This window comes from Aotus nancymaae, unplaced genomic scaffold, assembly GCF_030222135.1.
Source record: "Aotus nancymaae isolate 86718 unplaced genomic scaffold, 86718_ANA_hifiasm-v0.15.2.pri h1tg000067l, whole genome shotgun sequence".
Lineage (NCBI taxonomy): Eukaryota > Metazoa > Chordata > Mammalia > Primates > Aotidae > Aotus > Aotus nancymaae.
The window spans coordinates 8,225,314-8,251,785 of record NW_026988482.1 but is presented as its reverse complement, the minus strand read 5'-3'; the positions used below and the strand labels follow the sequence as shown (position 1 = coordinate 8,251,785).

At 45.0% G+C, this 26,472-nt stretch overlaps 1 protein-coding gene across 5 annotated transcripts in view; it reads right to left on the bottom strand.

Annotated features, from left to right (window-relative positions):
* ST6GAL1 (ST6 beta-galactoside alpha-2,6-sialyltransferase 1) overlaps positions 1 to 26,472 on the bottom strand; it is a 188,928-nt gene that overhangs the window by 113,064 nt on the left and 49,392 nt on the right. For all 5 annotated transcript variants that reach the window (XM_064366912.1, XM_064366913.1, XM_012470847.2 and 2 more), the window contains exon 2: positions 2,176 to 2,317. The gene's annotated coding sequence lies outside the window, so the exon portion shown is untranslated. The remainder of the gene's footprint in view (positions 1 to 2,175; positions 2,318 to 26,472) is intronic.

The window sequence follows — 26,472 nt, the reverse complement described above, 5'->3', positions numbered from 1 at the left end:
TGCAATGAGCTAAGATCGCACCACTGCACTCCAGCCTGGGCACAGAGCAACATTCCGTCCCAAAAAATAAAAAATAATAAAAAGTAAGATCTTAGTTGATTTTGCTGACCAGGAAACCAAGCCCCTGAGAGAGGGACCTCAGGAAGTACACTGGGGCTTCAGATACAGAGGAGGGACTAGAAAGGGGGTAGGTAGGGCTGGCATCTGGAGACCACCCACCACGTCCCCTGCCAGTCAAATGCAAGCTCCACGATGAGGCGGTCTCCTGAGCAGCCCTCCATCCTCCACCCCTCGACCTGGCTCCCTTCCTCCCAGGAGTACGTACTTTCGCCTCAGGCACTGGTAATCACCAGTAATCGGTGGCCTGGGTTCTTAATATGAGGACATGGGATCAGATGGACTCTGTAGACCTTCCCACCTTTATAATTTTCCAAACCTACAATTCTACAAAGATAAACTGATGCTTAACCGATGTCCCACCCACTCCCCACCCCTCCTTTGGGACACATGAAGGAGATTCAGGAAGCAGAGGGAGAGGGGCAGTGGCTGGAACTTCATAATGCTAATGTATTAGCTCTAATCCGCTGCAACAGCAGGGCTTTGAAGAAAGAGGCTTTTGTTGCAATTTCACATTTGGCAGGAAGTTCCCCACACCCCCATTAGAGATTATGAGTCAAAAGCTCTCATTTCAGTTCTGGCTCTCACATCCTGCATTGCTGAGGCTTCCTTTTCACACTTCTCTGACCAACTTCTTGACTTTTCCAGGAAGGAAATGTGCCCCAGATGTTGGTCAGTAAATGGTGGGTTTTCATCTGCCTTTATAAAAGGGTGTCAGTAACTCACAGGCTCCCCAAGGAGCAGGAGCCAAAGCGAGAAAATGCAGCCGACTTCTCTCTACCGCTAGGTCTCCCCTTCAACTAAGCCCCTCCTACACGGGCAAGGAGGCTCACTGTGGGCAAAACATTTTTGCTTTCATTGTTTTATGGGACCCTCACGATCGTCTCATGAAATAATGATGGAAATCTCACTTTCATTTATTCACGCGACTGATGTTGCCGGGCACCTACTGTTCACAGGTGAGGAAATGAAGGCACACATAGAGGAAGTGATTTGCCAGATGCCGCACAGCCTGGGGTCAAGTAAGCCCTGAAACCAGTGGCATGCTTGTCTAATCAGAATTTCCAAAACACAAAGACCTGGATTGTAGCATTTGCTCATTTCCATGGCATAAGTTTTCCCATTGTGGTCAATTTCAAGTCACCAATCGTGTTTAATAGTTTTTAACAAGCACTTTGCAAAATTCTTGAATATATAAAAATTGGGAAACAGAGTTTCTAAATTAGGGGCAAACTCTCCTCCTGCCTCACCTTTCTACCTTCACGAAGGAAAAATCAACATCCTGTGGAAGGTTAAAGAGTAACCTTAACAGGAAACCATCTGAAGGATTAACAGGGGTAGGATTTCAGATATATTTTATTTTCTTCCACAACAGTATTTTTCCAATCATCCTATGAGCACATATTACCTTTATAATCAGAACATACACAGGTAATTAAAATCAATTTTTAGTGAGCTTCCCAGAATATTTTGGAATAATTTGTCTCTGCATAATTTGTCACTCTGTCACCCTTGGGTTGAAGGAAGAGAGAGAGAGAGCGTGTGTGTGTGTGTGTGTGTGTCTGTGTGTGTCCCAATAGCTCCCTTGCAGAGCAGAGGAGGTATATTTAAGTTAAGCATTCACCTGAATTTGGTTCAGTCTTACCTGGAGGATAAATATGAGAGAGAGAGAGAGAGTGTGTGTGTGTGTGTGTGTGTGTGTGTGTGTCCCAATAGAGCCCTTGCAGAGCAGAGGAGGTATACTTAAGCATTCACCTGAATCTGGTTCAGTCTTACCTGGAGTATAAATTTATTCTTTTTGGAATTCAAATTTCACCAGTAGTTGAGAAAATATAATTCCCATCAAGATTCCAGAAGACCTGCTCTGACAAACCAGAAGCCTCTTTGGCCACCAAATGACCTCACCTCCCCACGGGCTGAGGTTGAAGCAGATGGTTTGACTGAACCAGAAACAATGGCTCCTTCTTTCCTAAGCCTTAGAGAAGGCCCTCTGCCTCCTGCCCCTGCAAAAAGGCATTGTGTCCTCTCTTCCTCAGGCTGGGATTCAAGGGGTCTTACCTCAGCACTGGGATGGAAAGCTGGGACCAGGGCTTGGGACAGGCTCAAGGGGGCCGGTCCATTTCAGCTGGGCTCCATGACATTCACCACTTCTCCCTGGACTGCTGGCTGCAGGGCTCTGCACAATTGGCTTTACTCTCACCTGCAGCGGGGAAAAAGAACAACAAAGTTTCACCAGAAGCACATGCATTAATACATTCAAGAGAAAAGAGCCTCTGCCCCTCCCACTGACAGCTCTGGTCACTCGTGCCACTTCAAAGCATCTTTCAGAACCACAACCCTCACCTGAAGCAGCCGGCCTCCTTCCCAGGACCTAAATGAACTACATGTTCACCCATACCCGTCCCTTCTGGGGCTACACAATTTCAGAGCGAATTGTAGATTAGGCAAAGCAAACTCTACTATAGTCATGGAATCCTTGTGTTACTCACTAGTCACGGTAAGAAAAAGCAAGGGTTAGAAAGCTACAGATTGGTGGGCGCGGTGGCTCATGCCTGTAATCCCAGCATTTCAGGAGGCCAAGGCGGGCGGATCACCTGAGGTCAGAAGTTCGAGACCAGCTCACCAACATAGTGAAACCTGTCTCTACTAAAAATACAAAAAATCAGCTGGGCATGGCGGCAGGTGCCTGTAATCCCAGCTACTCAGGAGGCTGAGGCAGGAGAATCGCTTGAACCTGGGAGGCAGAGGTTGCAATGAGCTGAGATCGCTCCATTGCACTCCAGCCTGGCCAACAAGAGTGAGACTTTGTCTCAAAAAAAAGAAAGCTACAGATTGGGCCCAAGTCTTGTGTTTAGAGAAGGCTTGTGGACAATGGATTTCAATCAACAAATACATCAAACTGGTTCACAGTTTCTTTTTACCTATAGTATGTTGTTCAGCTGTTACAAATGTGAATTCAATTTCTAATTCATTTTGGAAGCATTTTTAACTGATCCTAAATTTTCAACCTATATAGTACTATAGTTGTCTGAATAGAGAGCATTTGTTTTTAAAATAATTGTTTTTCCTTGTGTCAAAAAAATGTATGTTCAATCTATAAATTTTAGAAAACATAATTAAAAGGACAAAATGTACCCATTCTTTCTTCATCCAAGGTAACTACAGATAACATACTCTGCCTGTTTCTTGTTTTGGTTTTTCAGATGTTTTATAAAGATGTAATAAAGCCAGGCATGGTTTAGTAAGTGCTCTGTCTTTAAGTAATCTTCAGCAGCATTTTAATAGCTACATAATAGATGTGTACCCACGGATCTCTAATGAGCCATGTAGCATACCCTAAATAGCTGTACCATAAATTGTACCCAGTCCTCAGAGGTTGGACATTTAAGTCATCTCTACACTTTTTTTTTTTTTTTTTTTTGGCTAATGGCAAATAATGTTTGAAACAAAATCTTCTAGGGAGACCCATGATTATTCTCTTCTGACTCAGCCTTAGGAATAAAATTGTGCTGGGTCGAAGAGTTTCCAAATTTCTCAGGCTTTTGAACAGTCTTGGCGTGCTAACTTCAGGACTGATACCATAGAGACTGCTCCCAGCAATGGAGAAATGTGCCCATTCCCCTAACACTCCTCTCTCCCCAAGTCCCTCATCACCCACATATCTTCGTTCACCTCATGTAACCATTTCTAGTAGAAATAAAGGTGGAATTCCCAAAGTCTGACTTTTCATTTTTCATGCTCGCACTCAGCTCAGCCCAAGCCTAAGATAAGATCCATTATGCTAAATTAACTCCCCTAATCAAGCTCGGGAAAGAGGGATACATGAATGATAATTAGTAAGGAGAGAAAGAGAAACCCATGGAGGGACAGGGGAGTGATAGATACGCAAGGATGGTGTCCAGGGGAAAGAAACTCTTAGACACAAAGAGAAACAAGAGTCATCCCATAAGACGGCAGATGCTGATAGACAGAACTGAAGCTGAAGTGAGCCATGTGACAGGTGGAAACATCAAGACCTCACAAAGATTCAGGGCAGAATGGGGCAAACGACAAAGGCATCCGGTGAGATGGAAAAAGAAAAAGTTGCTTAAGGCCTTGGGCACTTTGTTGCTGTTTATAATTAATGCCAACTAAACACCAGGAGCCAGAGTCACCGAAGGGAAAGGAGAGCCATCAGGGAAGAGGTCTCTGCAGGCAAACAGCTGAGCTAGTGGTCAGCTGGGACCCACCCACAAGGAGCCTTCCTAGGGGAACAGGAGCAAAGTGCTCCTGGGGTGGGGCTGGGGGTGGGCACTGCTGTGCTGACTGCTCTACCTCCTTAACAGGAAGGAAGACCCCACTCTCCATCTCTCCCTAGTCAGCCTCTTGTATCCTTCCTTTCACTCCAGGCCAAACCTTCAGTGAGAGATGGATAACCCACCTACACAGATAACAAGGTTTCTCAGCCTTATGGCCCAGGCAAAGGCCCTGGGGACCTCTCTCATGCCCCTTTCCAGCTGACCAGGCCCCTGCCCTGCCACTCCCCTGCACCCTACACTCCAGCCATAGCAATCTGCAGATTCATGAGGGAATGGGAGGTTCCATTCGTGCTTCTTAAGTCCTTTGGAAAATGGCTTGCAGATCTCCAGTATTAAGGCGAGTCATTCTACCTGCCTACCCTGCCCCTACCCCACCTACTCATACACCTGGACTTCCACTGATGGACAAAGGATAGAACTTTGACTTAAAGACAATTCATCCATACATAAGGAAGCTGGGCCGATCTGATACTCTTTCAAAATTGCAACTATGAAAAAAGACTCTAGTCAGCTGGTGGTAGACCCTGGAGTTAAAGGAAAAGTGGTGCTGGAACCATGACAAGCAAATGCCATGCACAAGATCAAGTGATGAGGCCAGGCGTGTGGCTCAGGCCTGTAATCCCAGCACTTTGGGAGGCCAAGGCGGGCCGATCACCTGAGGTCAGGAGTTCGAGACCAGCCTGGCCAACATGATGAAACCCTGTCTCTACTAAAAATACAAAAATTAGCTGGGCGTGGTGGCGTGCACCCATAATCCCAGTTTCTAGGGAGGCCGAGGCAGGAGAACTGCTTGAACCTGGAAGGTGGAGGTTGCAGTGAGCCGAGATCACGTCATTGCACTCCAACCTGGGTGACAGAATGAGACTCTGTCTCAAAACAAAACCAGAAAAAAAAAAAGGTCAAGTGATGGAGCTGCAGGGGCCCTACGGAAGGAGAGGAAGCTGCCCTACAAAGACAGCAGGATGGAGGCCCAGGGAAAGGTAGACAGGACACCATGCAGGCCCAGGACAGCAGATATGTAGTGAGTCTAGTGGCCGCGAGACTCTTCTGTGCATATGTCTTACTCCTGCACACACTCCCTGACCTCCTTCAATTTGGGAAGGTGTCTTTGTTTCTTGCAACCAAATTGTTCCACCTAAAACAATCTCTCCAAGGCCCTGAGGCTGCAGCAATCTTGGACTGGGAAATCAGGATGGAAAGAGCAAGACTTCTTTCCAGCTCTGCTCAACCCACAGCAAAGCTATGCAAATTAGAGTCCTAGTACTGAGGGCAGGTGCTGCAAGTAACCCAGCCTGTGAGGCCTAGGCAAGAAAGGAATTCACATGGGCCTCGATTTCTTCATCTTGTGCAAGAGCTTGGTTTAAAAGGGCTCTGGGGTCCCAGCTGGCTCTGGCTCCTGAAGCCTAAGGGGGCTCTGAGTGAGACTGGGGGCTCCCCTGTGACCTAGTGCACGGCTTTGGGGCAGGGCTTGAGCCATCCATTGTGGCACTCGAAAGCCTTTGTCTTTTTTTAACTTTTTTCTGAAGTTTGTAGCTGAACTTCTGACAGATAATCAAAATCTACTGGATGGGACCAGGTGCGATGGCTCATGCCTATAATCCCAGTACTTAGGGAGGCCGAGGCAGGTGGATCACATGAGGTCAGGAGTTCAAGACCAGCCTGACCAACACGGTGAGGTCATGAGAGCAGAACTTGTGGTGACAGATTACAGGGGGTTGTGAATTAAATGGAAACTGTATTAAAATGGTCAGGAAACCCATGAGTAGGTAGGAGGCTTGGGACCCTATGATCAACTAAATGTGTTGTCTCTACTAAAAATACAAAAATTAGCCAGGTGTGGTGGTGTGTGCCTGTAATCCCAGCTACTCAGGAGGCTGAGGCAAGAGAATTGCTTGAACCTGGGAGGTGGAGTTTGCAGTGAGCCAAGATCGTGCCATTATACTCCAGCCTGGGTGACAGAGCGAGACTCCATCTACAAAAAAAAACAGAAAACAAAACAAACAAAATCCACTGATGGGATTATGCTGGATTGCTAAAGTGTAGTTGGATGACTCTTCTATTTTAAATTCTAAAATTTTTTTTCTATTAAGTAGATTATATAAACTCCTGTCACCATACTCAGCACTGCACATTTAGCTGATCATAGGGTCCCCAAGCCTCCTACTTACTCATGGGTTTCCTGGCCATTTTAATACAGTTTCCATTTAATTCACAACCCCCTGTAATCTATTGCCACAAGTTCTGCTCTCTGACCTCCCTCCTATCCCACCAAGGTCACTGGGCCTGATGTCCAGATTTGGTTTCCCTACTTCCCGCTCGAGGCCCAGCCACCCAAGATTGTGCTCGACTCCTTCCTTGTGCTCGGGGCCTGTTCTCTGCTTTATCTCTTGGGGCAGCTCTCACTGCACTGTCCCCCCACACTAGAGCCCCTGGCAGCAGCTCAGCCAATCCCCTTTCTCCTCCACCCTTAGACCGAGAAGCATCTAGATGACACGGAAGATGATGCTAAGGAAGCGTGTGGTTAAATGAGAGGATGCATTGGGCGCAGTGACTCCTCGGGCCTCCAGCAAGTGTTTCCTTCAAGTAAGTGCACAACGTATAAGGCACCGACCATAGACCCAGAACCAGGATTTGGGGAGCCCACCAGGAACCAAGGAACCTGAAGAAGTTCATAAATTGAGCCAAGAATTTCATGGCCCTGCCCCTCAAAGGAGAACCATTGCTCAAGCACTCTGTGTTGAGTCAGAGAATGGGTTCACCTGTCACAGGAGTAAGGCTGTGGCCCCAAGCCCCTGGCTTCAAGAAGCAATCCCCACCCACCTCCACCACACAGGAGCCTTAGGGTAAGAGAACCCTGTTAAGCCTGGAGCCATTCTTCCACGTTGTCTGAGATGTCAGCAATGGTTCTGATTATGTTTGAACATGGAAGCTAAATAAGCTAAGAGCTTCCTTTGTTTTGGTTTGGGTTTTGTTTTTGTTTTTGTTTTATGTTTTTTGAGACAGAGTCTTGCTCTATTGCCCAGGTTGGAGTGCAATGGCACGATCTCGGCTCACTGCAAACTCTGCCTTCTGGGTTCAAGTGATTCTCCTGCCTCAGCCTCTGAGTAGCTGGGATTACAGGCACCTGCCACCACGCCTGGCTAATTTTTTGTATTTTTAGTAGAGACAGGTTTTCACCGCGTTAGCCTGGATGGTCTCAATCTCCTGACCTCGTGATCCACCCGCCTCGGCCTTCCAAAGTACTGGGATTACAGGCATGAGCCACCGCACCCAGCCTGCTAAATAAGCTAAGAGCATTTTTTTTTTTTTTTTTTTTTTTTGACAGAGTTTCGCTCTTGTTACCCAGGCTGGAGTGCAATGGTGCAATCTCGGCTCACCGCAACCTCCGCCTCCTGGGTTCAGGCAATTCTCCTGCCTCAGCCTCCTGAGTAGCTGGGATTACAGGCACGCACCACCATGCCCGGCTAATTTTTTGTATTTTTAGTAGAGACAGGGTTTCACCATGTTGACCAGGATGGTCTCGATCTCTTGACCTCGTGATCCACCCGCCTCGGCCTCCCAAAGTGCTGGGATTACAGGCGTGAGCCACCGCGCCCGGCCGCTAAGAGCTTTTATTGATCGTTGTGCATAAAACATTCCAGGGTCTGGGTCTCTACAAACCTGTTGAGCACAGCAGTCTAATCAGAAGACATTGCACCTAAAACATGGTAAAAACGTCGGCCAAGATAAGGAGACTTCCTGGATTATTTCTGTCCCCCGTTTCCTCTCCCAGGGCTCACATCCCTTCTTGATGTGGAGCCCAGACCCAACATTATAGGGCTCCTGTCCCAGACCTAATAATGTTCACCATAAATGTTCCTTATTTTTAATTTCCATTTTTTTTTTAGCAACTACTATGTGCCAGGCTCTTTACATACTAAGTTATTCATTTATTCCTCACACAATCCTATGAAGCAAGGAGTGTTTTCTCCATTTTCAGATGAGGTGACAAGAGCTTTAGTGACCAGCACGGGCACAAAGCAGGTAAGTGACTAAGCCAGAGTTCCACATACAAAGCTGCCTCCCAGGATCTTTTCTTTTTCTTCCCTCTAGTGCTAGGCCAAGAGATTCCAGCAAAGAGCTGAAACTAAGTATGAGTTGCACACTGAGTACATGGGTGAGTTCTGATAAAAAGAGAAATGGTACATGCATTTAGAGAACCAGAAAAAGGAAGCTCTTCTGCCATTGCCATATGCAAAACTCCCAAAGGAGGGTGGCTCTGTACATTTATTTGATTGTGTTGTTAATATGTTCTCTACAACAAACAATCACTCAGCTTTGATCAGGTGCCCATTTTAGGTGCCAATCTGGATACAAGGGGAGACACTGAATGCTTTGTTATTTATTTAATTTAACTTATTTATTTATTTATTTTTGAGATGGAGTCTCGCTCTCCATCTCACTGCTGGAGTACAGTGGTGCAATCTCAGCTCACTGCAACCTCCACCTTCAGAGTTCAAGCCATTCTCCTGCCTCAGCCTCCCAAGTAGCTGGGATTACAGGCGTACACCACCACACTCAGCTAATTTTTTATATTTTTGGTAGGGATGGTGTTTCACCATATTGACCAGGCTGGTCTCGAACTCCTGACCTCAAGTGATCCACCAGCCTTGGCCTCCCAAAGTGCTGGGATTACAGGTGTGAGCCATTGCCCCCAGCCCAGTGAGCCCTTTTTTAAAATCAAAGCGACACACACTCATGATTTGTAAGGTCCAGTGGTACTGCAAGGCTTGTAAGGAGAAACAGCAGCCCCTGCCCCACCCTTCATATCCCTAATTCTGTCTTTGAACTCCTGTATCTATTTCCAGTCATCTCAGTGTATCTAAATAGCATGTTTATATGGCTCTGAGGTTTTTTCAATGTTAGATATTACTCATTGACTTCCTAGTATAGAAAATAAGGATTTAGCTCCTTATCACCATTCCATATACCACCTCCTGTCCCACATTCTCCCAATAGTTACACCCTTTTTCATTGTCAACACTAATAAGTTCCATTATTTTGTTGTTATTAAGTTACATTATTATGACCAGATATGTTACTGTTCAGAGCTGAGCCTCGTGTGGAGCTTTGACTAACGCCTTTCGTGTACATTCCTCAGTTGCCATTTGTAGAGTCCATTACTGCCTCATTTGTTGGTTTGTTTAACTTTCTATGTACTTGCCACAAATTCAGCCCTCAACATTCCAACAACTCTATAAAACTCATCACAGCACACTAAATGTACCGTTATGTACTCAATCGATTTTTTTTTCTTAATTCTTAAAAATCTCCCTTCTGGAAACTTCCATTCTCCTGCTTCAACCTGAACTGGTTGCTCTCTGTGCTTAAAGGAAGATCCCATTTATTCTTAGTTTACTCTCTAGTTTGGAAGGAATGGATGCATAGTAGATTCCTAAGAAAAGGCTGTATGGGAGATAATTGAGACTTCTCATACCTAAAAATGCCATTATTCCAGCCTCATAATTGATTAATAATTCATCAGGATATAATTTCTCAGTTGGAAATAATATCCTCTCAGAATTTAAGGAATGGCTTCATTGTCTCCTAGCTTCGGTGGAGATCAATGATGTCAATCAGATTTCTATTCTTATGTATAATCCATTTGTTTTGGGGAAAATTTTCTCCTGTCTAGAAGCTTTTCTTCTGGCGTATGTCTTTTTTTCAGTCATAGTCCTAGGTACTCAAGTGGGCTTTTCAATGTCCTTCAGTTCTCAAAGTTTTTCTTGTGTTATTTCTTCAATAAATGTTCCCTTCCATTGTCTCTATTCTCTTTTTCTGCAAGTCTTTCTATTCTGATATTGGGTGTCTTAGAATAATCCTTTCTTTTTTTTTTCTTTTTTTTTTTAGGCAGGGGGAATAGGGTCCACTCTTGCCCAGGCTGGAGTACAATAGTACAATCTCAGCTCACTGCAGCCTCGACCTCCTTGGCTCAAGTGATCTTCCCATCTCAGCCTCCCAAATAGCTGGAACTATAGGCATGCACCATCATGCCTGGCTAATTTTTGTATTTTTTGGTAGAGAAGGGGTTTCTCCATGTGGCCAGGCTAGTCTCAAACTCCTGGGTTCAAATGATCCACCCACCTTGGCCTCCCAAAGTTCTGGGATTACAGGCATGAGCCACCATGCCCAGCACACTTTCTTTCTTTGACTTTCTGCAAGTTTCCATAAGTTTTCTTCAATTCTGCATTCCAAACCCTCTACTGATTTATTATTCTTTCACACTTTAAATTTCCAAAAGTTCTTTTTTGGTCTCTGGATGCTCCTTTTTGTTGCACATTGCTTTTATTTTATTAATGCAACATCTTATCTCTCTCAGACTAGTAATTACAGATTTTATGAAGTTTTCTTCTGCTCTCTATATTTTCTTTATTTCTTGTGAGTTTCTAGTGTTGTTGTCTCTTTTAATTTCTGCCTTTCATGTTTAAGCTTTTCTCAAATATCTGGTGATCGTTACTGTCTTTTTAAATTGAAAAGTGAGACACAAAACTTATCAGATGTTCTGTGTGCATGGTCAGGACTTCCAAACTGGTGGATCTTACAGGAGGGGGATTGTGAGTCAGTTGTACAAACATGAAAAAAAGCTCAATACCACTGATCATTAGAAAAATGCAAATTGAAACCACAATAAGATGCCATCTCATGCCAGTCAGAATGGCGATTAGTAAAGTCAAGAAACAACAGATGTTGATGAGGCTATGGAGAAATAGGAAGGTGTTTACACTGTTGGTGGGAATGTACATTAGTTTAACCATTGTGGAAGACAGTGTGGTGATTCCTCAAAGATCTAGAATCAGAAATACCATTTAACCCAGCAATTCTATTACTGAGTATATACTCAAAGGAATATAAATCCTTCTATTATAAACATACATGCATGCATATGTTCATCACAGCACAATTCACAATAGCAAAGTCATGGAATCAACCTAAATGCTGATCAATGATAGACTGGATAAAGAAAATGTGGCACATATACACCATGGAATACTATGCAGCCATAAAAAGGAAAGAGAGCATGTCCTTTGCAGAGACATGGATGGAGCTGGAAGCCATTATCCTCAGCAAACTAACACAGGAACAGAAAACAAAACACCATATGTTCTCACTTATAAGTGGGAGCTAAACAATAAGAACACATGGACACAGGGAGGGGAACAATACACACTGAGGGCTGTCAGCAGGGGGTGGGGGAGGGAGAGCATCAGGATAAATAGCTAATGCATGTGGGGCTTAATACCTAGGTGACGGGTTGATAGGGGCAGCAAACCACCATGGCACATGTTTATCTGTGTAACAAACCTGCATGTCCTGCACATGTATCCTGGAACTTAAAATTTAATTTAATTTAATTTTAAAAAAATTATCTGTGCCTCAGTTTCCTCATGTATAAATTTGGGGTTATTACAACTAATTTCAACGTGTCATAGTGAGGACTTTGTTAAATTCAGCCAACAAATACGGATTATGCGTATGATTCCTAAGCATTGCTCTGGGTCCTAAAGAAATAGCTGTAAGCAAAAGAGATGACATTTTTGCCCTCATGAAAACAAGTTACTAGTGAGAACAGGCACAGGGTAATAAGTCAGACAACCACCTATACTATTGAAGAGGAACGAGGCAGGATAAAAGGGAGAGCATCAGATACGGCAGTGGGAGGAGACAGGCATGAGATTACAACCTTATATAAGGTTGTCAAATGGCCTGTTTGACAAGGTGACATTTACGTAGAAACCTGAAGAAGGGATGAAAACAATGGGATAACAAGAAGGAAGGTGTCCCATCTGGAGGAGGTGGTACAAAGGCTCTGAGACCAAAGTGTGCTTTATGTCTGAGGAGTAGGTTTAGTGAAGTGAAGCAGAAAGAAGGAGTGGAAAAGAGCAGGATATGAAGTCTGCAGGGTGTGAAGGTTGGGTCACACAGAACCCTGGAGGCCTTTTTGGGAACTGGCTCTGGGTAAAAGAGGAAGTCTTTATTGGTTTTTGAGCAGAAGAATGAGACATTACTATGTCTTTTAAAATGATCACTCTGGTTGCTGTTTTGAGAACAGATCATAGGAGCAAGACTATAAGCAGGAGGCCCAGTCATGAAAGGATTCTAAGAGAAAGTTAGAACAGGTCTTCTGTCCTGGACCATCATGAATCTGGTGAACTGAGTAAATAGCTGGTTTCTCGATTTATTGTGAAAGCACACCTGACATAGTTTGCTAATGGAGTGGGTGCAGCATGAGAGAAAGAGAATGTAGAATGACTCTAGAGTTTAAGCCCTAGAAGATGGAAAGAAGAAATTGTTGTCCACTGAAATGAGGATGACCCTTTTAGGGAGAAAAGCAGCAGTTCAATTTGGGGTTGTCATATTTGAGATGTATATTAGACATTTAAGGAAACTTGTCAAGTAGATGTTGAACACATGAGCATGGAGCTCAGGGGAAAGGTCAGGTTGGAAATATAAATTGAGGGTTGTCAGTAAATGGATGTTATCAGATTGCCAGAATGTGAGGAGACCGAGAAAAGCCCGAGTCCAAGGGCCACTCCCAGGGGCACTCCACAGTGACCAAGTGAAAAGCGCCAACAACGAGAACTGCTTGAAGCTGGGAGGTGAGGCTGCAGTGAGCCGAGATCTTGCCCCTGCATTCCAGCCTGGGTGACAGAGTGAGATTCCATCTCAAAAATAAAAAGGAAATGAAAATGAGCCAACAAAAGGAACTGAGAAGGAGAAGCCAGTAAGAGAAGAGGAGAAGCAAAGACAGTGATGTTCCAGAAGCCAAGAGAATAAACTATTTCAAGCAGGATGGAATGGTCAACTGTGTCAAAAGCTGATGATCAGTCAAGATAGGGACTGATACCTGACCACTGGCTTTGGCAAGGGAGGATACCGGTGAGTCTGACAGGTACAGTTTTGGTGGTATGATGAGTGCAATAGACTGACCATAGTGAGTTTAAATGAGAAGGAGAGAAGAGGAAGTGCAGGATGCAAGTGCAGACAGCTGTCTCCAGGAGCAGAAAAATTAGGCACACCTCCTGCCATGAGTAAAAGCTTCCTGAGTTCTCACCAAAAGATGTGGGTGCCATGCCTGGACGGCCTGCAGAAACATGAGCCAAATAAACCTCTTTTCTTTATAAATTACTCAGTCTCAGGTTTTCCTTTATAGCAATGCCAAATGGACTAACACAGCACCTTATAAAAGAGGCTCTGGAGAACTAGCAAGCTCTGTTAGCATGTGAGGACACAGTGAGAAAGCACCATCTGTAAATTAGGAAGCAAGCTCTCAGCAGATGTCAAATCCGCGGTTGCCTTCATCTTGGACTTCCCATCCTCCAGAACCGTGAGCAATAAATTTCTGTTGTTTATAAACTAACCAGTTCATGGTATCATAGTATTTTGTTATCATAGCCTGAACGGATTAGAGAAAAGGTATGGAGGTTTTCTTCCGACTGCCATTATTTTTTCAGGTAGGTTTAAAACAAGGTTATCAATGAAGAGTATGGATGGGGAAGAAGGTGTTAGACGTCTGAAGAGAGAGAAGGGTGTGAAACAGTCACCTAGATGACAGAGACTGGTCGTGGTTCTCAACTATCATTCATTGGAATTAACGGCACAGCTTTAAAAAGAGGTACTGATGCCCAGATCAACCACACAAAGACTTTAATTTCATTAGTTTGAGAGGAATTCAAGCAGCAATACCTGTTATAATTCCCACCAGTAACACTAATGACAGCCAGGGTTGAGAACCACTGGACCGACAAAATGAAGTGAGATGGCTGCAACACCAATGTCCACTTAAGAGTTTTGGCCAAGAATTATGGCCAGGCACGGTGGCTCACACCTATAATCCCAGCACTTTGGGAGGCCGAGGCAGGTGGATTACCTGAGGTCAGGAGTTCGAGACCAGCCTGGCCAACACGGCAAAACCCTGTCTCTATTAAAAATACAAATTCTTAGCCAAGCGTGGTGGCAGGAACCTGTAATCCCAACTACTTAGGAGGCTGAGGCAGGAGAATTGCTTGAATCCAGGAGGCAGAGACTGCAGTGAACTGAGATCATGCCACTGCACTACAGCCTGGACAACAAGAACAAAACTCAGTCTCAAAAAAAAAAAAAAGAATTAGAGTTGGACCATTTAGGATGACACTATGCTTTTCTACAGTCACACTCAGAGTTGTGGAGTAGGTATGGTATAGAGAGGGCTGGATTTAGCCAGGGCTACATGAGATACTTGTAAAGCGTGTATCTTGCCTAGACATGGTAAGAGTTCCGTAAATGAAAGCTCCTACATTTGTTTTTATCACCACCTAAGTGACACACAGTATGCATCCAGCAAACAAAATTCTGTTTTTATTGCATCCAAATGATTCACCCAATCATATTAAATCATAGAGTTTTAGAGTCATTTGTGAATAACTAAAACCACAAGTGTATATCCTTAACTATCAAGGTGGTCTTCTCCGGTTTTTTTTTCTTTTTTCTTTTTTTTTTTTTTTTTGAGAAGGAGTTTTGCTCTTGTTGCCCAGGCTGGAGTGCAATGGCACAATCTCAGCTCACTGCAACCTCTGCCTTCTGGGTTCAAGAAATTCTCCTGCCTCGGCCTCCCGAGTAGCTGAGATTACAAGCATGCACCACCACACCCAGCTAATTCTGAATTTTTAGTAGAGACAAGGTTTCTCCATGTTGGTCAGGCTGGTCTTAAACTCCTGACCTCAGGTGATCTGCCCGTCTCAGCCTCCCAAAGTGCTGGGATCACAGGCATGAGCCACCGCAACCGGCTAGTTCTTTTTATTTGACACGGAGCACTGCACAAAGGGTCACTGGATTTCCAGCAATCACAGAAGTCACAGGTCACCCTTCCTTCCACCTACCTACCTGTCTGAATTTGATAACAACAGTTTTGTCCCGCCATTTGGTAAAGCCCCTCCATCCACACTACCTGGAGCCTACACTGTAGTGGGCTCTGCCTTTGCGATTCCTGTCCCACTCCCTCTGAGGAGGCTCCCTCATGCTCCTAGCCCTGAGCCTGGACCCAGACACCTATGGAGAGATCACTGTGATGACACAAGCACCTCAATGCCCTCTCCTCCAGTCAAGCCTGGCTGGGTCCCTGCCCATGTAAAACCACGTGCTGGAAAATAACTGCAGACTCTATCCTGACCCAAACTGAGTGAGCTTAAATGCCAGCAGAGAGGGGAAGCCCCGAGGGCTTACCTGTTTATGGAGCCTCTACTGTTAGCTCTGCCCTCCCTTCTGAGTGGATCTAATGCACCCCTGCCCCAACTGCCCAGCAGATTCTTCTTCATTCTTTTTCAGCCGGTGAGGATGTCATCTCTTTTTTTTTTTCTGGCCTTTTCTGCCTCTGCCTCTTGCTCCCTCCACAACCTATGCAGCTCCCTTTTCTTTGTGCCCCATTCCACAGGCCTGGCTCTCCTCCTAGACGGAGAGCTCCTACAGGGAGAGGCTGTATCTCACTTCTCCTTATGTTCGCAGCCCTTAGCAAAGTGGCCCATCAGGTGGCTGATAACAGAGAATAACCATTAACATGTGCTATGATATGAAAAATAACCACCACTTATTCACCTCCAACCATGTGCCCAAAACTAGGCTAAGCACTACATCTAGGACTCACACCAATGCTATGAGGCAGGAAGGATGAATATAGACTAAGATGGGAAACTGAGGACCAGAGAGGCCGAGCTGCCAAGTCTGCACAGCTGAGAAGTGGCACATCTGGAATTTAAAACCAAGTCTGTCTGGCTACAAAGCGTGTGGGGGTTTTTTTCCAAATGATAAGGCCTTTCTGAGGAAGGTGACCTTGTAAGTGGTAGTTAACAGGGAAGGCAGTGAGGTGCCTCCAAGCCCTCCGACTGTGTGGCACTGGATCTGGCTTCAAGACAAGGGCAGGACTCTTCAAGTGCAGAAGGACTCCCCGTGAGACGTCTTTGGTTCATCTCCTCCTGGCCAGTTTTTTCCTCTTTTCCAAATTTGCAGCCCAGAATAAGATGTTCATTGGGAAAACCAAAAAAGAAGCCGTCACAAGCCCTGTGGCAGGGATTCATTCCTCACACTGTCGGCCACCACCTCCAGCTCAGGCCCCAGGCCGGCCTCCTCCCAGCACCAGCGCTGTGCAATCCACAAAGGCAATCCCTGCAGCAGGCTCTTAGGTAAATGATGACTCAGGCTGGCTGCCGCTCACAGCTCCCTGGCTACCTTCTTCCCTCTCACCTGGAACAAACTCCTGTGACCTTGGTTCCCAAAAGAATAAAACAAGAAGAAAAAGGTCCCACGCTTGACTCCCCTTTAGGACTCAGATCCATGAACCATCCCAGAGAATTTTCCCTCTTTCACCTGGCTGCTTGGCTTTCACTTCCAAGACTAGAATTGGCAGGTAGGAAAAACAACTCTGGTGGAGCAGGAGGGCCCACTACAGCCTCACGGGTTTCCTACCATGGGCTACTGCAAACCCACTGCCTGCTCTCACACCTTGATCTTACCGAGAGAGCACCTGCTCATCTCACTGGTGGCTGGATGTGTTCTTACCTCAGTGGACAAACAGGAGCATCAGGGAGGCTGAGCTCATTCCATGAGGACTCCTAAGGGCTGGAAGGGATGCTGGCCCCAGGACTGTGCAGAGGATCCCATCATCATCCCCACTGTCTAGGATGTCACGGTCTCACATAGCAAACTTCACATAGCATAGTGAGCATGGCGCAAGAGATCAAAGGTCTTCTCTCTCCTTTGTGGGCCATGAATTTGAGGGGGCTCTTCCTGAGCTAAGGCTGGCTGGAGCTGAGGCTGAGCCAAAAGGTGCTGGTATAGCCAAGAGACCAGTGGAATGGGAAGAAATGGATCTCTTCAGCAATATGGAATAGCCTGGGTCTCTCTCCAGCAGCTCCACCTGACCCCCCACCACACACACACACACACACACACACACACACACACACACACACTAGAGTTTTTGAATCCCCAAGAGCATACTAGGCCCAACACACACCCTACAACCATCCTGATCCTTCCCAGAGCAAATGTCAGGTGCCTGAAGCTACACTACCTCAGTGCAGACGTCTGGCTGCCCACCTGCCTTGATGAGTGTTGCCAGAAGCCCAATTTCTTTGAGGTCAGGGCCTTACCTTGTCCCCATCAGTACTTCTAGAGAATAAAGCTGGCCACCAAAGTCCCCTGACAACCCTATCCTTCTGTCCCTTTTTCAGACAACCCTCTGGTAGAGGACACTGGCCTCTACCAGACGTGGCAGGGCCCGCTGGCGTGGCAACTCCAATGTTCATTCCTGCAGCTTGGCACGTCTGGAACAGCCTCCTCCACCCTCACCAAGCTGTTGACAGCCATCCCCACGCAACTCTCTGGCCCAGACATTCCCCAGCAAGCAGGAAGGCAGGCAGGAGCGTTCTCACACCCAGGCAGGGGGAAGCCCCACACGCTCCCTGCCTCTGTCTCTGCTCCCTTTCACCACAGCCCCCAGCTGGTTTTCTGAGTCAGGGAAGCACAGCTTCTTGCCTGTTGACCAAGTTGTTTGTTTCAACTCTGTAGGGGCTGTGTCCATGACTGTGAACGTTTTTACAGACACCTGTGGGTGCTTTAACAGATGTATGCTCTCAGAAGAGCAAGGGGTGTGTCCGCAATAACAAACCCTTCTGTGTGCCTCTTTCATACTGTCTCTTCCTTAACATCTATGATCTAATTTGAACATAAAAACTAATCTCAGGCTAGGCAGTGGCACAATTATGATCCCCTTTTATAGGTAAGGAAATGAGGGTTCTGACTAAGTAGCCTGGGGCGACACAGCTGCTGGATGGTGGAGTCTGGATTGTAATGTAGGCTCTTATATTTACCTAAAAGTTTACCTACAAAATTTACATCTAAAACCTCTTTTATTTTATAGGTACATATAAATAATAAATATAAATATAAATGTATAAAGTAGACTTACTTATAAAATATTTCCCTATACAATTATTTTTGCATTTTATGTTTCACAAAGGTGGCTAATTCAGGTCTCTGCACCACAAATCCTAGCACAATAGAAAAACCACGGGCATGCTGTGCCAGCAGCACAGGGCATTCAAATCCGTTTCACCATCATGTGACTTTGGGCAGATACACAGCACTATTTTTTTTTTTTTTTTTTTTTTTTTTTGAGACAGATCTTGTTCTGTCGCCCAGGCTGGAGTGCAGTGGTGCAATTTCAGCTCACTGCAACCTCCGCCTCCCGGGTTCAAGCGATTCTCCTGTCTCAGCCTCCTGAGTAGCTGGATTACAGGTGCCTGCCACCATGCCCAGCTAATTTTTTTGTAACTTTCAGTAGAGACAGGGTTTCACCATCTTGGCCAGGCTGGTCTTGAACTCCTGACCTCGTGATCCACCCGCCTCAGCCTCCTAAATTGTCAGGATTACAGGTGTGAGCCACCGTGCCCAGCCTTACAGCACTATTTTGTAATGCTCACCTTCTCTGAATCATTGTACTTTCCGTGTTTGTGCTGCTGAAACAAGCACAGATCTCTCACCCCTAACTTCAGTCCCCTCATGTGTAGAGTAGAGACAACTGTACCTGTTCTATAGGGTTGTTGGACAACCTAGAGACATCTATGTGTAGTACCTGGTGTGCCATGGACACTATATGAACAGCAGCTACACTTTCGTTCATTCTTGGTTCTCCAGCCACCAACCACCAACAAACTGCTCTCAGTAACCCCAGACATGCCACACACCTTCACCCCCAGGCCTTTGCTCCTGCACCACCCACCCAGGCCAGAAAGGTCCTTTCTCCCATTCTACACCTATCAGAACTCCATCTGTCTCCTCTGTGAAAGCGTTCCCATTGCCTTGTAGGCCCCAATCCCCAGCTGTCCATGCGATTTACAATGCGTTTTGTTCTGCCTAGAGTGAGGTGTTTGCATAACTGACTCTCAAATCCCCCCTGGTGTTCCTCCATTTGTATCTCTCCTCCCACTCTTCACTTTCTGGGAACTAGTATATAATGGTGCCTTTTAGAATAGCTTCAGTGGTCTTATTTAAGTAACACTAGCTCATCATTTTATAAAATGCAGATCAATATGCTAAATTATATAGAGCTAAAAATCACCCAAGAGCCCTCTATCCAGGAAAAAATAAATGAATTGATATGATTCCTCACATCTCTCTATTTGTATATGGTTAGAAGTGTGGAGTATGGAAGGAAAGATATGTGAAAGGATAGATGGAGATAGCTTTATAAAATAGCTATTTTGGATCAGGAGCAGTGGCTCAGGCCTGTAGTCCCAACACTTTCAGAGGCCAAGGTGGGAGGATCACTTGAACCAGGGGGATGGAGTCTGCAGTGAACCATGATCGCACCACTGCATTCCAGCATGGGTGACAGAATGAAACGCTGTCTCAAAAAATAATAATAATAATTTTTTTAAGTAAAATGGCTAATTTTATTGTTTCATTTTACAAAGTTGGCACTTCATTTCCTCCACGTCTCCCCTAGCTCCCTATTTCTGGTATATTCTTTCTACTTCCTCACATTCTATTCCCTATCCCTCACTGCCCATCCTTTCCCCTACTTAGCTTTGCTTCTCTATTTGAATGGATTAAAAGTTCACCAAATGACCTCTCACTATGCATTCCTAAGTGTGTTTGTTGATTAATCTTTTTCATCCTCAAGTGGGTTTCCCCGAGAAGGGCTGGTCAGTGCTAAATTCCCTAAGTTCTTGCATGTGTGAGGATGTCTGCCTGTCATATACTTGCAAAGTAATTTGAGTGTAAAAGTCTTCAGTCCCATTGCCTTTGCCCCAGAACTCTGTAAACAATTAAAAAAAAAAAAATAGAGACAGGATTTTGCTATTTCACCCAGCCCAGAGACCAGTGGCACAATCATAGCTCACTGCAGCCTCGAACTCCCGGGCAAGGGATCCTCCCACATCAGTCTTCCAAGTAGCTAAGATTACAGGCATGCACTACCACACCCAGCTAATGATTTTCATTAGGGTCTCGCTACAATGTCCAAGCTGGTCTCAAACTTTTGACCTCAAGCGATCCTCAGGCTTCGGCCTCCCAAAGTGCTGGGATTTTAGGCATGAGCCACCTCACCTGATCTCTGTAAACCTGTTTACTCATGTCTGAGACCAACATGACTTCCCTTAAAGCAGACACTAGTTGATCCCAATATCCAGGTTTTCCTTTCAGTAATAGAAAGCTTTCTCCAAATCTGAGTTTTAAGAAGGCATATGGCCACTCAGCTGGAGACTTTTTCCCAGAGTTATTTACAGCCAAGTGTATCTGTGTGACTAAGTCTTGGCCAGTGGAACATGAGCGAAAGTGACATGTGCCTCCACAGATTCTCCAATCATCCTTTCGCAGGGTCACCTTGTATGAGCTTTAGATCTTCGATTTAAGTGCTTTGCCCTTTTTCTCAGCATAAGCTGTGATTTTCCTCAAGCCTTCCTTCTCTGTTGGCAATTTAATTTTCAACAAACTCTATTACGCTTCCTGTTACCTTTTTCTGTAAGGATATTGTTTTTATCCTCGATGTCTTTCTTGGCACTGTAACTACCTTTTTTACTTCATTCTGTAGTGTCATCATCTTGTCTTTGGGCTCTGATTAATCAGTTTCAATAATCTTTATTTTGAATGAATGAATTCCCCATACTGCCTCTCCTACCCAAGAGCCAACTCTAACCCTGGAATTATCTTGGAGGATGGGGAGAATGGGCAAAAGATGTCCCATTCACCATTAAGTGAGACAATAATTTTGCTCATATGTTATGCCCTGCACTTTCCCAACTCCTACTCATTCTTAAAGGGACAGCTCATGGCCCATTTGCCCCACGTTCCTCCAGCCGACTGCGATTGTTCCTGTTCCAGTCCCCAAAGTATTTCTCCAAACTAAAGGATTCATAGGCACTACCTGGGCTCCCAAATGAACCTGGAGCTTTAAGAAACAGGATGAATCTTCTCCCTCTTCGCACATGGTTGGGCACATGAAGATTTTATTTGAAGATTTCTGGATTACTGATTGGCTGGATAACAAGAAAGGTAAACACTAGAACCAAGACTCAGAAAAGCTATCAACATGAGATCTACTAGTCCCAGTTTAACAAAAAGTTGGATAACACCATGAGGCAGGTGGAAAGAAGAGGATTCGGCAAGGGATGTTGTCCTTGAAAGACTAAGAGAGAGGGAACAATTGTCTTAGCCAGCAAGCCAGACCTTCACAGCCTGCCTCTGCAGGCACTGGAGTGGAGGCTGAGACATGGGCTCTCGAGGCAAGCAGGCCTACATTCAAGTCCACACAACTCAACACACTCATGGTCTGAGTTTGAGCAAGTCACTGAATCTCCTTCAGCCTTTGTTTCCTCACTTATTAATGTGAGATAATAATTGTGTGTGCCATATAAGGAGGTTATGAGAATTCTGTTAAATAATGCATGTAATGGTTCCAGCCTCAACTCCCACCACTTCGTGCCTCATGCATGTCTCTCCAGGAATATCAACCTGCTGGAGTTTCCCTGACACATGAATGAGCCAGTCCTCACCCTCAAATCTTTGCTTTGCAGCCTTCCCCTGCCCTAAAAATGCCCATTTCCCAGAGGCTAACAGCTACTACCTTCTAAGATGCAGCCTGTGTGTTGCCTCTTTCAGAAATCTTTCCCAAACTCACTGTATCTTCTTCTCATCATCTGTGCACACCCAAATCATAATATTTATCACACTATATTGTAATTAATATATGCATATCTACCTTCAACTAAGCTCTGGAAGGAACAGACCATGGGGGTTATTTGGACCTATGTTCTTCTAAAAACGAGCATTCTAGGCTCAGAACAGTGACTCACACCTATAATTCCCAGCATTTTGGGAGGCCAAGGCAGGTGGATCACATGAGGTCAGGAGTTTGAGACCAGCCTGGCCAACATGGAGAAACCCCGCCTCTACTAAAAATACAAAAATTAGCTAGGCGTGGTGGTGGGCGCCTGTAATCCCAGCTACTCAGGAGGCTGAGGCAGGAGAATTGCTTGAACCCGGGAGGTGGAAGTTGCAGTGAGCTGAGATCGTGCCATTGTACTCTAGCCTGGGTAACAGAGCAAGACTCTGTCTTATAAATAAATAAATAAATTTTTAAAAATTTTAAAAATAAAAAAAAATAAAATGAGCATTATGTGTGGCCTGCAGCAGGCACTCAATGTTTGTTGAACGAAAGGACCAAGCAAAGACTATGGGAAAAGAGGAAGAGGGTGATATGGGTGGTTTGTCTGCCACGAATCTCCATGGTTCTGCTACTTAAACTGAATACATGTGTGTGCATATCTACAGTGTATGTTCTTTAGCTAAGTATTCCCAATGCTGAGCATATAAGAGACATTCAACAAATATTTTATGAACAAATTAATGTTGAATTGTTGAATAAATTCTACAAAAGAAGAAACTGTTTAAGAACCTTGAAGCACAACTATAAGATAAGCCGTTAACAATGCTAATACTGCGTTCCATTTACAAGCTTAATTCGAGGTAGCCACCAGGTGCGGTGGCACGTGCCTATAGTCCCAGCTACTCGGGAGGCTGAGGCTGGAGGATCGCTTGAGCCCAGGAGTTCTGCGCTGTAGTACGCTATGCCGATCGGGTGTCCATACTAAGTTCAGCATCAATATGATGACGTCCCGGGAGCGGGGGACCACCAGGTTTCCTCAGGAGGGGTGAACCGGCCCAGGTCGGAAAGGGAGCAGGTCAAAACTCCAGTGCTGATCAGTAGTGGGATAGAGCCTGTGAATAGCCACTGCACTCCAGCCTGGGCAACATAGCGAGACCTCGTCTCTTAAAAAAAAAAAAAAAAAAAAAAAAATTCAAGGTAGCCAAGTAGTGGTGCCTATCAGTCTATGGCCATGCTCACGCGCAGTGTGTTTCTTCCCAGTCTTACCTAGATAACGAGTACAGATAGATATCACAGGGTGAGCAAAAAATTAAAAAAGTACAAACCAAGCTTGACCCAAATAACTCTTATTAAAAAGAAAAAGGAGCAAACGTATGCTGAATCCAAAAGGCATGCTATTCACACAGGACTATCTCATGAGCTCTTTAATATGTTCTTAGAGAAATGGTACAAAGACTCTGTAAGGAGAAATTACCCAGCAAAGTCCCCAGTGAACCAAAAGGACTAACCATTTTCTCAGACCCAGGGGACTGGGAATTATTAGCAGTGGAAAAATCTGTACTGCACCCAATCCCAGCTTCACCATTCAGCAGCAGTGAAACTTTATACGAGTTTCTAACCCTTTCTGAAGCTTGGTTTTCTTATTTGCAAAATGGAGCTAATGATACTGAGACAGCAGATCTGGCTATGATGATTGGATAAGAGAACACACATCATGCCTGATCAGGGCCAGGCACACAGCAAAAGCCCAGAAGATGGTAAATTTTGCCATATTTCCTTCACCAACCTTGGCCAAGTCAAATCAGAACATTCTTCCTTACTTGCAAGAAAGAGATCACTCTTAAACACAGTGCATGCCCTCAATTCCAGCACAGAGGACCTTCGAGAGGTTGTAAAGGCTACAATCTTCCTAAAGTTAAAGCTGGAAGCTCAGCACTGTGCTAAGGAAGACTCCATCAAGATGGATGCAGATTTACAAAGACTGTAACGAAAAAAAATCAGTCATCCTCCTGGGACATGTAGTTCTTTTCCAGTTGCCAGATTTCCTGGTCATCTAAAGTGTATGTGATGTATTTATTCCTGTGGAAATAATTTATGAATATAAGGTCAAAGGGAGCTGAAGCCAAGGACAGAACAGGGAGATGGTTGCCAAGATCCAAGGGAAACAATGCTTAAGCCTCCTTTGATGCTTCCATCTTATTCCACCTTTTCAGAGCAGGTGAAAACTTCTTCATTACATTGTCTATAATTTGCCCCACCCCTTCAGTTCTAGTTGGCACCTTTCTGCTTCTTGCCTCATAGTCACAGACTCTCAAAGCTGGAGGGGGCCTAAGTGGGCATCTGGGCCAACCCTCTGCAATGCAGAAATCCTCTGATGGCAAACAAGTTTATTTGTAACTTTTGCTTGGATAACTTTGTAACAGGGCGGTGGCTTCCTTGTAGCATAGCTTGTTCCATTGTTGGGCAGCTCCATTAAGTCAGTTCTTGCTTATTTGTCTTCCTGCAACTCTGTCCCCTCCTCACCCACCCCTATACTGCTTCTGTCCTCTGCAGCAGCCACTCAGTGTGACTCTAATGAAGTGTGATTTCTTCCACATGAAAAGGATGCCTCTTATTTTTATCTCCTGCGACTAGAAAGCCCTAGTTTCCACAGTTATTCCATTATTCCACCTCCGAGATGCTGTCCTAAGCCACTGTCTTCTGAGTAGCCAATTTCTGGGTGTTAGATCATTTTATCACTCTCTGGAGAGGACCCAGGGAAGCATAACACCCCAAATAGGTTTAAACAACCAGACAAAGTACAGTATAACTGTCACAATTCCTCTTCCAGAGCCTGAGATCGAAAACGCATTTTCTTCACTTCTCTCTCCTTCCTCCCTATCACTTAAGTGCCAGTTCTCCCACGAGGTCCCGATCCTGACCCTGAGAACAGAAGCAAACTTGGAAGGCCCAGGGATGGTGGGAGGGGGAGGAGAAGGTGATGACGCAGCTCAGCTTTTGCACTTGCAGCTGAGGACACCAAACCAGGCAGGCTACCTCCAAAAATAACCTTCCATGCAAACAGCCTCTTGGTAGCTTTCTGAGAGCCCTTCAATTCAGCTTTCCAGAATGCAGGTCTCAGTGTTACTGTGCCCACTCTGTCACCACCCTTTCCAAGACTTGATGGACTAGCTTCATTTAACCCACTGACATTTACAATCATCTTCCCATATGTTTGGGGTCTAAAAACACTTAGAAATATATTTTTATGGGAATACATAAATGTCCATCAACAGAAGACTGGTGAGAAAAACACATTCAAAATATAGAATGCAATGCAGCTATGAACAAAAAACACTGATATAGGAAGACATCGAATACATACAGTGAAATGAACAAGGCAAGTTTGTAAATGGGCCAGTGTAATGCCAGAGTGTCCAATCTTTTGGCTTCCCTAGGCCAAAGAAGAATTGTCCTGGGCCACACATAAAATACACTAACGCTAATGATAGCTGATGAGATTAAAGAAAAAAGAAAAAAAAATCTCATAATGGTTTAAGAAAGTTTATGAATTTGTGTTGGGCTGCATTCAAGGCCACCATGGACTACATTCGGCCCCCAGACCAAACTTGTGCAAACCAAATGTGTTAAACAAGTTTGATTGTAATCTATCTACTGAGTTTTAAAAATGTATTTGCATATAACCATGAATACATATATAAATGTGCACAAAGGGGCTGGAAGAACCGACATCAAACTGCAAACAGTAGTCACTGCAAAGAGAAGTAGAATGAGGGAGGAATGGCGTAAGCTGAGGGGATTAATTTTTTACCCTGTTTAAATATTCTAGAAATAAAGCCATTTCATTTATTATTTATGGGAAGAAGCCTCCCAGTCTTACACGCATCTTCCATTGGATAATCTCAGAGCTGGAAGGAGCTGCACAGGGCTGAGAGTTGATTCTCTGAGGTGGCATGCATTTGTTCAGTCACACGGCTAGCCAGCAACAGCCAGAGACCCCAAGTCACAGTCCAGGTCTTCACATAATGGGTGTCCCAGTGGATTCAGGAGAGGACTTTGACTTGGTTACTAAATCAGACCGACTTCCCTATTTTATTTGAGTCAAAAATTTTTACTTGGATGTAACAGCAAGTTAAAGGAGACCAAGAATAGTCAAAGTCAGAGGTGGAAAGAGGAACCTGTCTTCTTATAGAAGAAGCGTGAGAGAGAGCCTGCTGCTACCAAAGGCTGGGACCTTCTCTAGCCACCCCCACCCCGCCCTCATCCATAAAGCAGAGGGAAGGGGCTAACTAAGAGAGGGGATGGGGATTTGCAGGCATGGGGTGTTCTATGTGCCACGTGCTCATTTGAGCCACCACCACATCTTCAGCATGAGACCAG